We start from the raw sequence: 13,512 nt of genomic DNA, 5'->3' as shown, positions 1-13,512 counted from the left end.
ATTCATTAAATAATTAAACTAATAAATTATCATTTAAATATTTTACGACATAACATTGATATATTAAAAAACCCGAAGGGAACCGAAAAAGGGTTTTTAAATATTTCAATGCGACATCATAATCTTTCCTCAAGTTTTTGTCACTACCTATAAGGCACATTTAAGTTAAAGTTTCTTTCTATTTCTGCTCTAAATATAACATGTTATTCCACGACATTATAGTTAAAAGGTCGACATTTATAACTGCCCACAGCCTTTGCGAATATGGTTCATTAGGCACGCCTATCGTTAGCTGAAAAGGTCACTTTTATTGATTCTAATATACATAGCTATAGGAGAATTTTGAAACAACAACTACCTAAAAAGACAAAAAGTATGAACTTACTAAAATACAATTTCGATTAAAACAATTTATGGCCCAATTGAAACAGCTTTTTAATATGTGATCACTGGATAGACAGCAGTAATTACACTCAAATTTTATTTGACACAAAACTATATACACAAATATACGCAGTTCAAACAAAAAATACCTTACATCAATTCCCATTTTGTAACTCAGATTAACTCTGCCAACAAAATGATCTTTGCAAAGCGATTATCAGTAGCGACTGCGAAGGACATAGGCATCCTTAATGATGGACCATCACTCTCAAGGTTTCATACCCTACATAGCATTAAAACAATCACGTCGCCGCTCTGGGCTAATCTTTGATCTGAATAATTATTAGCGCGCACCATAAATTCTTCAACAGTAAGTGGGCAAAGCAAGGTTAGATGCACGTCTTAAGTAACAAAAAAGAATACTCCTCAAGCCTAATTCAGACGATAAGAGAAATTTTGCACGAGGGTCTATACATTGCCGGCAATGATCTATTTCTTTTGATATGATTTACGCAAGAGCTGCGCGTCTCCGCAATGTATTGCAATTCGCTTAATCTAAACTACCCATTAGTATAAAAACTATAGAGAAAAACGGATTTATTACTGTTATGCTCTCGACTGTACGTAATTAGCTTCGTTCCGTAATTATTAAGGTATCTTAATAATTTAACGCATTTTATAAGCATTGTTACGTTACAGGAATCTGGTTTGAAAAATGTAGTTACGGAGTTATTTTTAATTATGTATTTTCAATCGTGTTGTTTGTTTTAAAGTCGCGTTTGAATGGTAAATATTACTAAATAAAGGCTGGAATAGAGCCTAAATATAGGTTGAGGAAGTAATCAATTGCAAACTATCCAACGCTACGTTGAGGTCATGTTGGACAGAACGATCGGATTTTCACGGATTAAAAATATTTCAACTTTTCTCTTCTAAGGCTGTAGCGAGCACAACACTATTTACGGCAAAAACATTATCTTATAAGACCTAAAATCGTAAAGAGATGTGCAAAAACTACAGGTTAACCATTCCCACCTTGTAATAAAATACCCAAACGAAACCAAGCTAATTAACCTTAACCTTAGACCAATTAAAACGTAAGAAAACACGGAATAACACATGACAAATGGTTTTCCCTCCACATTATTGATTCGACCTAACACATTGGTCAGTCGCATCAATTGACCCCAACCAGGAAACGCGATGATCCCCGGTCGTCATCTTAACGAGATGCAATGAATTTGCATGTGTATCAAATGATATGACTTTACAGGCTAAAAAGATCGTGGAAAAACTATAGGTGTGTGGTGCATTAGAGGATAATAGTCAATGATAATAAATTAATTAATATACGTTATAAGTGTCGAAATATTTTTTTTAATGGAAAAGGTATTCGCTGTTTTGAATACAACAAAAAATAATCAAAGGTACTTTAAATTGGTATCAGATACACCTTTGAGATGAGTTCGAAAATAACCTGTTTTGTAAAACACTATTCTCATGAGTTTTTGTATTAATTAAACTTATTATTTAGATCAGTATTGGTAATATGATATTAATCCACATATGCTGCAATGTCTAATTCTATTTCTTGGGTTACGGACACACCAAGGTCAACCGATCTGTGTCACACATGTTAATAATATTACATGTTGAAGTATCTCATACAGTTATGTAATCCATACTATTACACAAGGTGCATAAAAACTTGACAGGTACGTGCTGGTATCAAGAACCTACCAGTTAAAATCACATCATAACGAAACTGTGATCTCACTTTTTTTGTAATACTACTTTTTCGTCATTAATCATTTCATGTTTTCGGTATTGCCATAATTTAAACAGGATTGATAGTCTGTGGTATATTAAACAAGGACGTATATGGGTCTTCATCTATAAAAGACGACATGACAGATGTCAAACTGACAGCTGTCACTCTTAACGATTGTGTGGCGATGTCATGTTTATCAGACGTTACGCTTTTTAACTATGGCGTTAGACAGTAATTAGAAACAATAGATTTTATCTAAGTAATGTTGATTCTGACGAGATATTGTCTAACTTAGTATAATCTTTCAACACTTAGGATAATTTTCTAAAGTGGAATACATTCCAGAGTAGGTAAATGTTGCCTTTACTTTTTTTAGACCACACTTGCAATGACATTACCAAGGTAAACATTGCAATCAGCTACAACCTTCTTTTATAAACTCGCCCTATAATTAATGCTTGTGAACAAGTTGAATTTTTAGTATAACATAAATTAAACTACTTGTTCCCAATTAAAACATGTCGGTAAATGTTTGACATGAGCTGTCAAAGTTAACCTGTCGATGCGAGATTGTATCCAGAGGGCATGGAGCTTTGACCGCCCGTGAAAGTGGCAATGAACAATTTAAAAGGTAGTCTCAAGGTTCTGATGATGAGTATTCGTACAAGTAACTACAAAAGTTGTTATACGTGGCTTGTGTAAAAACCAATTTTCTTCAGGTAAAATTTTTGAAAAAAAAATTTTTTTTTGACAGATCCGCATGTCACCTCCCGGATGCCGGAGGAGGCTCATCATCGGTGAAGGTGATGCGATTTTGTCAAATGTGTGTTACAGACAGACGTGTATGGGAAGAGAAGACCCTATGTTTTTGTAAACAACTGTTGGATCTTACATAGAGTAGAAAAATGTATAATTGCAAAAAGTCCAGTAATCAGATTTTTAAAAGCTTTAAGCTTTTTGGGCGTACATATTACAGTACACATACTTATTTTTTTCTTATACATTATTTATTTTGTCGTCGATTGTACTAGCGCTTACACGATGACCCTGGCATGAACTTAAGATTGTACATTCGATTGGCAATAATGAAGTACCTACCACATTTCCTCTTCACATCGAAATACTTACGTAAATAGCAACAAAGAAAAAAATTGCAGTTTTTATGTTATTTATCTAACTAAATTAATCAATATTTCATAAATTTCAAGTACTTAAAACATTTTGTTGTTTTACGAAAAGTTTCTAGTTTAAACTTATCAAAACTCGTTATATGCAGGAAAGCCTGGAGCGAAGTGTAGTCGATATTGCATCCAAAAGAGTGGCTTGGGTTCGGAATCCGGCGCAACGACTTTCATTAGACGGCGCAATGATGCGTGCGCGGACATTGGCAATATCGTGCACGATGCAGGGCTGTCACACAAAACCTCATTCTATGTCTTTTTACTACGCTTTTATTAACTTCACCTGTATGTATGTTTGTAACGTTCAGATTTGTTAAGTAATAAAATTTAACTTAGGTATTTGTTTAATACAGGCTGGAAAGATAACACGTTTAGCACAAATCGTAACATTTCATAGATGAGTATTCCAATAACTTCAAAAGCAAAAAAATAAACTTAAAAAGTACCAAATTAAACGAGTTGGTACAAAGAATGCGGAAACTGTTAGCAGAGAGATGGTACTGAAACCGCAACACTGCGGTTTTAATCCGTGATCATTCGTTTGTAGAATGTTTACTTAATAAAGGCAACGCTCAAATTATAAGAAATCAGCACAAAACTTAATTTATGAGAAAGTTATGACTTCACTTACATTCGAAGAATTAGTTAATGAAAATAAAGAATCATTATAAATCATTGAACTAAAAGGTTTGTTTTCGTTTACAAATTCATTATCTACAAGATACTGAATTAATCAATATTTGTACTATGCAACGTATCTTTGCAAAGCTCAGCACAAAAATATTTTATTTAGTAAAGCCCAGCCCAGTATAATCAAAATAACTCAATTTGCGGATTTAAACTTTGTTTTCGTTTTTAGACACTTATTCCTTAAATTCTAAATATTTTACTAAGTAATTTAATATTGTGTGATAACCCTATTCCAACCCGGTTATGTATGAGCGGTTGTCGACCAGTGCCAGCAGGGCTTTCAAAACATCCCAATTAGCATTCACCAACGGACTGATAAAGATGACTGACGTTGAACATCTCTAATGACGGTTTGATGTCAGTCATAGACAAGATATCTCTGTTGCAACACTTTGCATACATATTGTTGTGCTACTCAAAATTATACTATTCAAATGAGTTAGATAAAAATGAAACAGCTGCCCACATAAATAATTTATTAGACTAATTAGTTGTCAATAATTTAATATACATTGAAACGTTTCACTTCATCAAAAAATTCATTAAATGCAATAAAAATTAATCAACTGCTAATTATTGCCTTTAGTTTTAAATAGTTCACGCGGTATTTCATGAGGATTGGGCGAAAACTGTTGCGGAGAAATAAGCGTTGTTTATTTACGGTGTATAAAAAGCGAACTTTGGAGGTAGAGAAACCTTAACAGAATTAAATATATATAAGTCTTAGTACTTAAGTAGGTACTACCAAATGTAGTTACAAATGTTATTCAATCCAAAACTGTCATGAAAGGTAATAAAATTAGTCTAAAACCAAATCAAATCGCATTCGTTCCGCAGTTACAATGAATAGCATGAGTGAAAGCAATTCAAATGATATCCACTTTGTTATCCAACGAGTAAGCAAAAGCTTATTTTCGTACTGGATATTATTTTGTCCCTTTTTTTTAATAAAAACGACCCCCGTATAAAGAAATTTAATCCTTGTGTCGCAGGAAATGTACCAAACATTGAAGTCACATTCACAAAAATACCCAGACTTAGGACAAACTTTCACGGATCATACAAATGCTTGTCCTATGCTGGGATCGAACTCAAGGATCGTAGCGTACAGTGGATTCGGTGTGGTGACCTGTACCATTCGGCTATCGGCCAATCTTACTGTTAGGAGCAGATAGGTAACATTAAACGTGTGTTTTCTGTGTTTGTTGTCAAGTGACCATATTACTTCATCCACGCATTCCTATACGGCTATGTCTCAATCATTTTTCTCAACTTTTCAATTTTCACGGTCAATGACTCTTGTCACTTGCTAGGAAACTATAAATCAAATTAAATTAACATTGTTGCGACAAACAACGTGTTAAACATGTAATAATAAGCGTAGACAAACTTCCTAAATGCGCTTACTATAATCACTTGAAGTTGAAATGTGGTAGGTGTAAGCGAGACACCGCTACACGTAGATTATCGCCGTCTCGCTCACACAATGGCATCTGTCCTGCTGAGTAGTTGCTCAATAGCTCATGGTACAGGTACCAATCATTATTCTCCTTATAAACGGTTTCACTCCTTTCCTAGATTGACCGGTTTCAATAGCTTTCATTGAGAATGTCAATTTCTAGGAAACGAATGATAACACCTATCATTCATTTAACGAATACCTTGTTATTTTACACTTTCTTTAGCATAATAAGCAATAAACATTTAGAAAAATTTGTATTGCATAGCCTTTTGCCCTTTTTTGCTATCTTCTTGAATGTCGGAAATTGCAGCAATAAACCTTTTTTTTAATGTATTATTTTTATCGTAAAGTTAAATAGACTTCGAAAAAACATAAAAAAATATTATATATAATGTGTGCTACGTGCTGAGTGAAGTATGCGTTCATTTTGAAGTTAGTTAAAAAAATCCAATACGAACCTAAATTTAAAGCTATTTTATAAACTTTTTCACCACAGGCACATTGAAAAATAATGCAAATTAAAAACAAAAAAGATGTTATACCTAAAATCTAGTAGGAGTGAGAGATACAAGAAATGTCAATATTAGATAACACTTTTAGCAAAATAAATACAACTTAATTATGAATTGTATAAATACTATTGTCAGATAATACGGTAAGTACGGTAATAACACGGTAAGTTTAATTTAAAATTAAAGTTAATCTATTTCCTTATTGCTTTTAACTGCAAACGTGAGGGGAAAATAAAGTATATTGGAAAATCAATAAAAAAAGCCTATAACAGCAAATTACATAATATTATGTTATTGTATTGATCGATTGAATGTCTTGACTGTAAGGTCAACACAGCAGATTTATTTTTAAAAGGACAATATATGCATGGGTAATTCAGCTTTTAAATTAATAATATAAGCCTGAAATGACCTGCTTAACATCTAGGGAAGGTTTGAGCATTGATCACGACCACTTTTCAGTATGTTTGTCAGCATTTTCAAAACTTGGCATTTCTTTTTCGACTGAAAATATGCCAAAAACTATTTATATACAACGTCATAAAAAGAAATTGACAATATCATGGCGATGCCGGTTAAACTCGAAAAGAAAAGTAACATTTAGTTGTGAGTTTCCATAAACTAAAAAACTATTTGATTTTTGGAATTCGTTATTTCAAAGGTGATGGTGACAAAGATGGTGACCCATCTATGGGCCAATTACGTCAAGCGTGCCTTAAACTGTGTTCGATTCACTTTTGCAATATAATAAAGTACAAAGATTCATAACATAATGTTGCAAAATAAAATAAGTACCTTGCCTGCGTTTATAACTTTATATCCATCTTGTATATTGGATATTGTTCTATTCAAACGTTTTTGATATTACGATTATAATTTATAACTTCACGCTTCATACTATTTACTTTCAAGCATTTCTTTGGAATCACTAAACAATATAAATTGTGCTAATATTAGATTACATTGTTCATGATACAGATATTTTTTTATTTATCGATGCATGGGCATGACAATCGATATTAGTATTGAATGGGTTGTGTTATATTAAAGACTAGCTGTTGCCCGCGACTTCGTTCCCGTCGGTAGAAAATATAAGTTATGATTTATACCTGCCCTGTTTTTTCACATTTTCCATTGTACCTATCTTCGCTCCTATTAGTCGCAGCGTGATGGTTTATAGCCTAAAGCCTTTCTCGATGAATGGTCTATTCAACACAAAAATAATTTTTCAATTTGGACCAGTAGTTCCTGAGATTAGCGCGTTCAAACAAACAAACAAACAAACTCTACAGCTTTATATATTAGTATATAGAGTATAGATGTATGTACTGAGTGTAGATAGAAAACATTTATTAGGTACCTATGTTGTAGGAAGGTAGAGCAAAAAGTATTTATACGTTATTCGGGAGTACACTCTCATAGTAAACATTAATCCTATGAAACCTTCAAAATAAATCATAATTGCGCGTCTGTAGTAATGACATACGATCTGTAAACTTAGTGTTTTTGACGTAGTCGAATAATCCTAGCTTTTAGTTGTCCCACTGATGGACAGGCCATGGTATAGGCATGTTTTCATCTAGGAAGATTTAAGCATTTATCACAATTCCATTGTAGGGTCGCGATGTTTTAAAACATTTTAAACTTAAGTATCTCAATCTGCAAAACTTAAAGCAATCAAAAGTTCGCAAAATATTTTTTGAGTCTTATCTGATCATACTCTATGATTATCAACAAAAAGTCCTGCAATTTGAGTTAATTTGAATCATTATCTACATCCTTATTGCAAAGTAATGTTGTAAGCAGAAGTCAAGGTCAAATACGCCTAATCTTTTATTCAATGGTCACCTAATTATTGTTATATTTCAGATTTCGTGAGAGAGATAAACTGAGTCAAGAAGTTGGGTTAAATGAAAAATTATAGTGAGGCTGTGTTATGAATATTTATTGCACAATATTATTGTCATTTAGGTTTTATAAATTAAATAGCCCAATTTTCTCAAACATAATGGGCATATTGAAAACGATAAATAAACTATTATTTATTTGCCTTAATAAATGACTACATATCTGGCTAATATCCAACATTTTCTATTGTTTTTGAAGGTTTCTTATTGCCCGAAACTAAACCAGATTATAAAGTAGTAATAGGCATAAGTAATGGCTTTTAAACGTGACTTTGTTCTAAAAGAACAGACAAGAAAACAATTGCAATTACATTAGAATTTCACCAATTACTATGTAAAAAAACGAAGCATATCCAAACAACAAAAATTATATCTACACGTGCCTGGCAATAGGTCATTATTTTCCGTGAGAATTTAAATGAGCTCATTACATAGTATTTATACATAAACAAAACCTTCCTAGACAACCTACAATGCAACAGAAATGGTTACAGTAACCCACTTTCATGCTTCATTTAAACTTGTGTGGGACGAAGTCACATACTGAACCCAAGTTGATATATCATTTAGATCGCTTAGAGTCATTGAAGAACGACACAGTAAAATTGTATGATAAGTTTCGGGACCATTTCGACTCACCTGATGATTAAGGACTCCGGTTGGGTCCGAAACTTGTCCGACACTCCCGAAAAATACTGAGAGTAAATCATTGCATTATTTAAATACTTGCAGTAAAATATCGTCCTTTAGCTGTCATTATCAATTGTAAAGTAGATACAAATAGATATGTGTTGATCTTGCATACGACTTTGTAATGTAATAAACTCCGAGTCCCGAAATTACATGTGAGTCTCCGAAATTTTAATATAACATCATGAGGGATTTTCTTCTGCGGCCGCGAAGGCCAGTGTCGAAAGATACCAAGCAGCTGCTAGAGACATGTAGTGCAGAAGCGTGTGCAACAACATGGGTCCTTTTTGTTCCCTTACTCTCAATGCCCGATGGGACGGCAATCCGACAGGACCGGAGAGAGAGAAGGCACAGAACCCTCAATTTTACGTGCCTTCAGGAACACGGAAACTGTGACATATATTTCTAAAATACACACAACATTTAAAAACTCGGTGCGTGCCTTGGTATCGAACTCGAGACCTCTAACTTGTCAGTCCTGCAGTTTTACCACAAGGCTATCGACATACGACAGCTTCAACATATTTCGACGTAAGACCATATTAACAGGAATAAATAACCATCTAACTTCACTAGAATTTCCATTAAATAAGTTAGGAAGAGACTCATAATTGGACCGATTACAGGTTGTTTATATACTTCCAAGGGGTATATTAATTGCTTATAAGCTTGGTTCTTGTTTTGCACTATGCAGTAAAACCAGTTAATGAAAGCTACCAATTTCGTGGCAACCTGAGTCTGTTAATTCTATGAATTGCTCATGGATGATAACTTAGTTTTGAAGAGTTACACCAAGATTGCCTTTTTAGTACAGAACCACAACAAGTTTAAATTTTACAATAACAATAAAAGAGGAACTGACAGTACTAACAAAAAAAAAACACTTTAGACTCTTCCAGCCTCGACAGATTTAGAGGAAACTAATGTCTCTTCTTTAATTTTCTTCGCAAAAGAAATATTAGAATTTATTTCTCATTTTCGCAAAGAAAATGTTATCAACAAGTCGACGTCCGACTTTAATTCATACACAACATTACGTCGGACGCGAGCCATTCCGCGCATTCGCTTCCGTAACCACACTCCTTTAGAAAGCTACCACATAAAACATTTACCACGGCAAACGAAAATTGTTCGCAATACATTAACGTGTAATTATGGGGCGAATTCAAAACACTCAGTGCTGACTCAGCCTTGGTTTGCAAACAATACAATTTTGCGCCGGGAATATGCAAGTTGTATTGTATGTTATCGCGTGTGGAATGCTTTGGTCCACATTAGCACTTCAATGCCTGCTTAGCATGAATAAACTATACATCAAAAGTCGATGGCTAGTTTATGAAAATTAATTTCCATGTGCGGAGAAATACGAAAAGTGTCAAGCGTGAGCCGTTACTAGATGTCAGTGTTGTTCCTGACAAATTTAGGGTTGCCGTATTTTAATTCTAAAATTACCGGATTTTTAGGGAAATCTAAGAAAACTGCCGTATTGTACAAAATTTTTATTTAAAAGGTTTATATTAAAAAAAATATGATGTCAAATGTCAAGTTTGATTGTACTAGTTGTAAAATAATTATTTTATTCCTCACCATATAGGTTTTGAATCGTTTCTAGTACTTCTGATTCTGACGTATCAACCCGGAAAGAGTTCGCGCGGCACAATGAGGAACTAAATATTTTAGATTTAGACACTATTTTCTCAGAGTTAAGGTTGAATCTGGTTGAATAAGAATACTCTTGACGTTTCATTTCGTGACGTTTCTACTTTATCTTTGGTGCAGACAAGTTGGTGCGTTCCATTTTACGCAATATACATATATATTTGTTTACTTTTGTCAATTTCCGTATATTTTAATACGGTAATAAAATAGCTGCCGTATACCGTATTTTTGATGCCTAAGATACCTAAATGCCGTATATTACGGCAATTACCGTATCAAGAACAACGCTGCTAGATGTTGATGTATATTTTGTATCGAAGAAGAAACTTTAATAAATTGAATACTGATATTAAAATTAGTTTGAATTATTGGTAGCCACGGAGCTACTTAAAAACTATACGAAAAAGGTCAAATAACAAAATGAAGATAATATTTAATATGCAATTTTATTATTATTATAATAATGTTCTTAACAGAACAAAATTACTGGAAACACTTTAAAATTCTGGTCACTGAAAAGCAAAAATTCTTCGCGTGATAGGCAACTATCCATTTCCTCTGAACAAATAAATTAACAATTATATTGCAAAAACGTGGTCATGCAAATATGAACCTAATTAAGATGTCACAAGGTGTTATCTACAATCATTTATTATTATTAACAACTCATAGAAAATGATTGTTTTCAAAGAAGTGACTGAACAATAGTTGTCAGATGTTTTTTTTTGCAAACTAGATGATTGTGGGAGCTCGTTTTAGTATTGTAAAGATTATAAAACTGTGCACGTTGCGAAATCAAACGCATTGTAATATGGGTAATGGTAAAATTGTTTGTTATAGTAAAATTGTCTGAAAACGATGGTTAGACCCTCAGAAGGACGAATGACTTCTAATGACACATGACATTCAACTTTGACAAGTCATGTGTCTTGTCATTTCAGAATATTTGAGCGATTTGTCAGCGTTAGCGCTTATTATATTACGTACTGGTTTAAAGGATCTAGGATATAATATGAGATAGATGTATTTTATATAATAATATATTTTGTTTTGTTACTTAATTGATTATTTCAAGATAAAGAATTGTGAAAGCTGTGCAATATAAAAATTCAGCATAACTAGATCTTTTAATTAAAAATCAATGTTATGCAACATTTTATTTAAACATCAACAAATTAATTTTAAAACTTATACGTGATCTATTTACTTAGCGAATAAGGGCAACTAAAGTGCTTTGAAAGTAATATTTAAATTAAATTATTTAAACAATGATCACAATTACCATTTCTTATTCAAACACGAGTCTGTCTTTAATGACTTTGTTATCTACCCACTAAATCTATTTAAAAATATTTCACCTTATGAAATCTAAATTAACAACAAGTTCTATAGGCAACGAAAACAAAATCGGTCAACAAACACAAACATCAATAAATTCCACAAAAAAAAAACCACAATAAAAATAAAATCAATACCAAAATATTCATTCAATATATTACGCCAAAAATGCAAACGAATTCATTGCGTGTATATTACTGACGCGCGATCCAAAGGAATTTCCTCATGTGTTTATATAAAGAAAATCGTTATGAATGCAGTCAACTATTATAACTAGCATCGGCTAACGTAACAACTAGAATTATTAAGTCTATAAAGTCTAACAAAACTGATCTATTACTGACTCGTTCTGAAAACTGGTATATAAACATAACATTCTAATTGAATGCTTACAAAGCTGTTATTTTTTAATAAATGTTGGGTAATCTTTAAGCTGAAATTAGTTGAACGAATCAGTCTATAACCGTACTTTTGATACTTCATGCCCTAAAAAAACGGAAGAAAAATTGTCTGTATTTTAAGGAAAATTAATTTTTTGTAAAATGTTTGTCGGCATTTGATTTTTTTTGACGTCAGAAAACCCCAAAAATGTTTAGTAACATAAGCAGGTTACTGAATATTGGAATTTAAATATAATTCCAGATATTGTGCTATTCAATAAATATGCATAATTTCAATATGTCAATGTATGTGTATGATGCAGTGGATTAAAATATTCGGCGTTCGTTGATGTCTTTTGCTAAGAGCGGACAAATCTGCGCACGCGCATAAAAGTTCGGAAACAACAATAAGAAATATTAAAGTATCCAATCTTTTTTATATATTTGAATGACCGATAAAGAAGTTATCGCAAGAGAATATTAATTCATGAAGAGTATATAAATTAATTATTACCTACTGTAGTTAATTCTAACAAAAACATTGCGTTTTATAATTTTCAATGCATATTAATTGTGTTTATCTTAGACTATACACAGATTTACAGATTATTTGCACAGATTTCGATGTCGATTTTTATAAATCATTATTATTTTCGTTTGTAACGTGATTATAGATAATTACGTAGACGTAATTCTCACGTGAACGTTGCGATTCGCTCGAGATTTGTAATTTTAAATGTCATTGTATCAATACATCTTCAACAAGCAAAAGAAAATGAAACTACTTCAATGTCATTAGTTAATCGCACGCCATCACGTGATATAATGTTAAGAATTAATTCACATTATGTACTTAATTAAATTCTTATTTAGAAATAAATATAAAAAAAAACGATTTTCATATTTAGACTCACCGTAAGGGAGACGACGTAACGTGTATCACAAAAACTGACCAAAAAAATATCCTTTCAACTTTCGAATTTTTTATAATAGCAACACCGGTTTTTTTTTCACGAGTCACTTTCTCGGGGCAAAAATCCGCACGCGTTCTGCATTCGAATCGAAGTTCGAAATTTTAACTCCGTGCGGCTGAACGGACGTGTGCCTTCGGTCCGTTGGAGACGATGACTGACTGACTGAGCCGAAGTCGTTGCGTTCGTTCCCCCGCGCATCGGTCAACGCAGGTCGAAAACTGTATCGCGAGCTTTCGTACTCAATACACATGTTTAACATACATTGCGGTTTATATTCTAAAGTTTTAATCTCATATTTTGGATTTTACTGCTGAGACGGCAATGTATTTGGATTTCTTTTGTTGTTGAATTGTAATACAAAACAATGTAGGTCCAACAGATATGAACGCGGTTTTTGTAACATTTCATGGAAACAAGTTCTAGTGAGTTTTGTTAGTTAGTAATATTTAAGTAAAATACATGGAATGAAATAATTTAAGGAGAACGATGTTTTTTATTAATTTCCAACGGTGAACTTTAATTAGGTACTTTTTTATTTATTATCAATAAAGTTTTATTCCTTTA

At 32.7% G+C, this 13,512-nt stretch overlaps 1 protein-coding gene across 2 annotated transcripts in view; it reads right to left on the bottom strand.

The window, feature by feature from the left end:
- The window catches only part of LOC113499879 (alpha-N-acetylgalactosaminidase), a 62,999-nt gene extending 49,887 nt beyond the window's left edge, over positions 1-13,112 (bottom strand). The window contains exon 1 of one of the 2 annotated variants that reach the window (XM_026880459.1): positions 12,889-13,112. The gene's annotated coding sequence lies outside the window, so the exon portion shown is untranslated. The remainder of the gene's footprint in view (positions 1-12,888) is intronic. The other variant, XM_026880460.1, reaches the window with a different exon arrangement.
- Between the last annotated feature and the right edge of the window lie 400 nt (positions 13,113-13,512).

This window comes from Trichoplusia ni, chromosome 13 (genome assembly GCF_003590095.1).
Source record: "Trichoplusia ni isolate ovarian cell line Hi5 chromosome 13, tn1, whole genome shotgun sequence".
NCBI lineage: Eukaryota > Metazoa > Arthropoda > Insecta > Lepidoptera > Noctuidae > Trichoplusia > Trichoplusia ni.
Note: the sequence above shows the minus strand (reverse complement) of the source record. Positions and strands in the feature narration are given on the sequence as shown.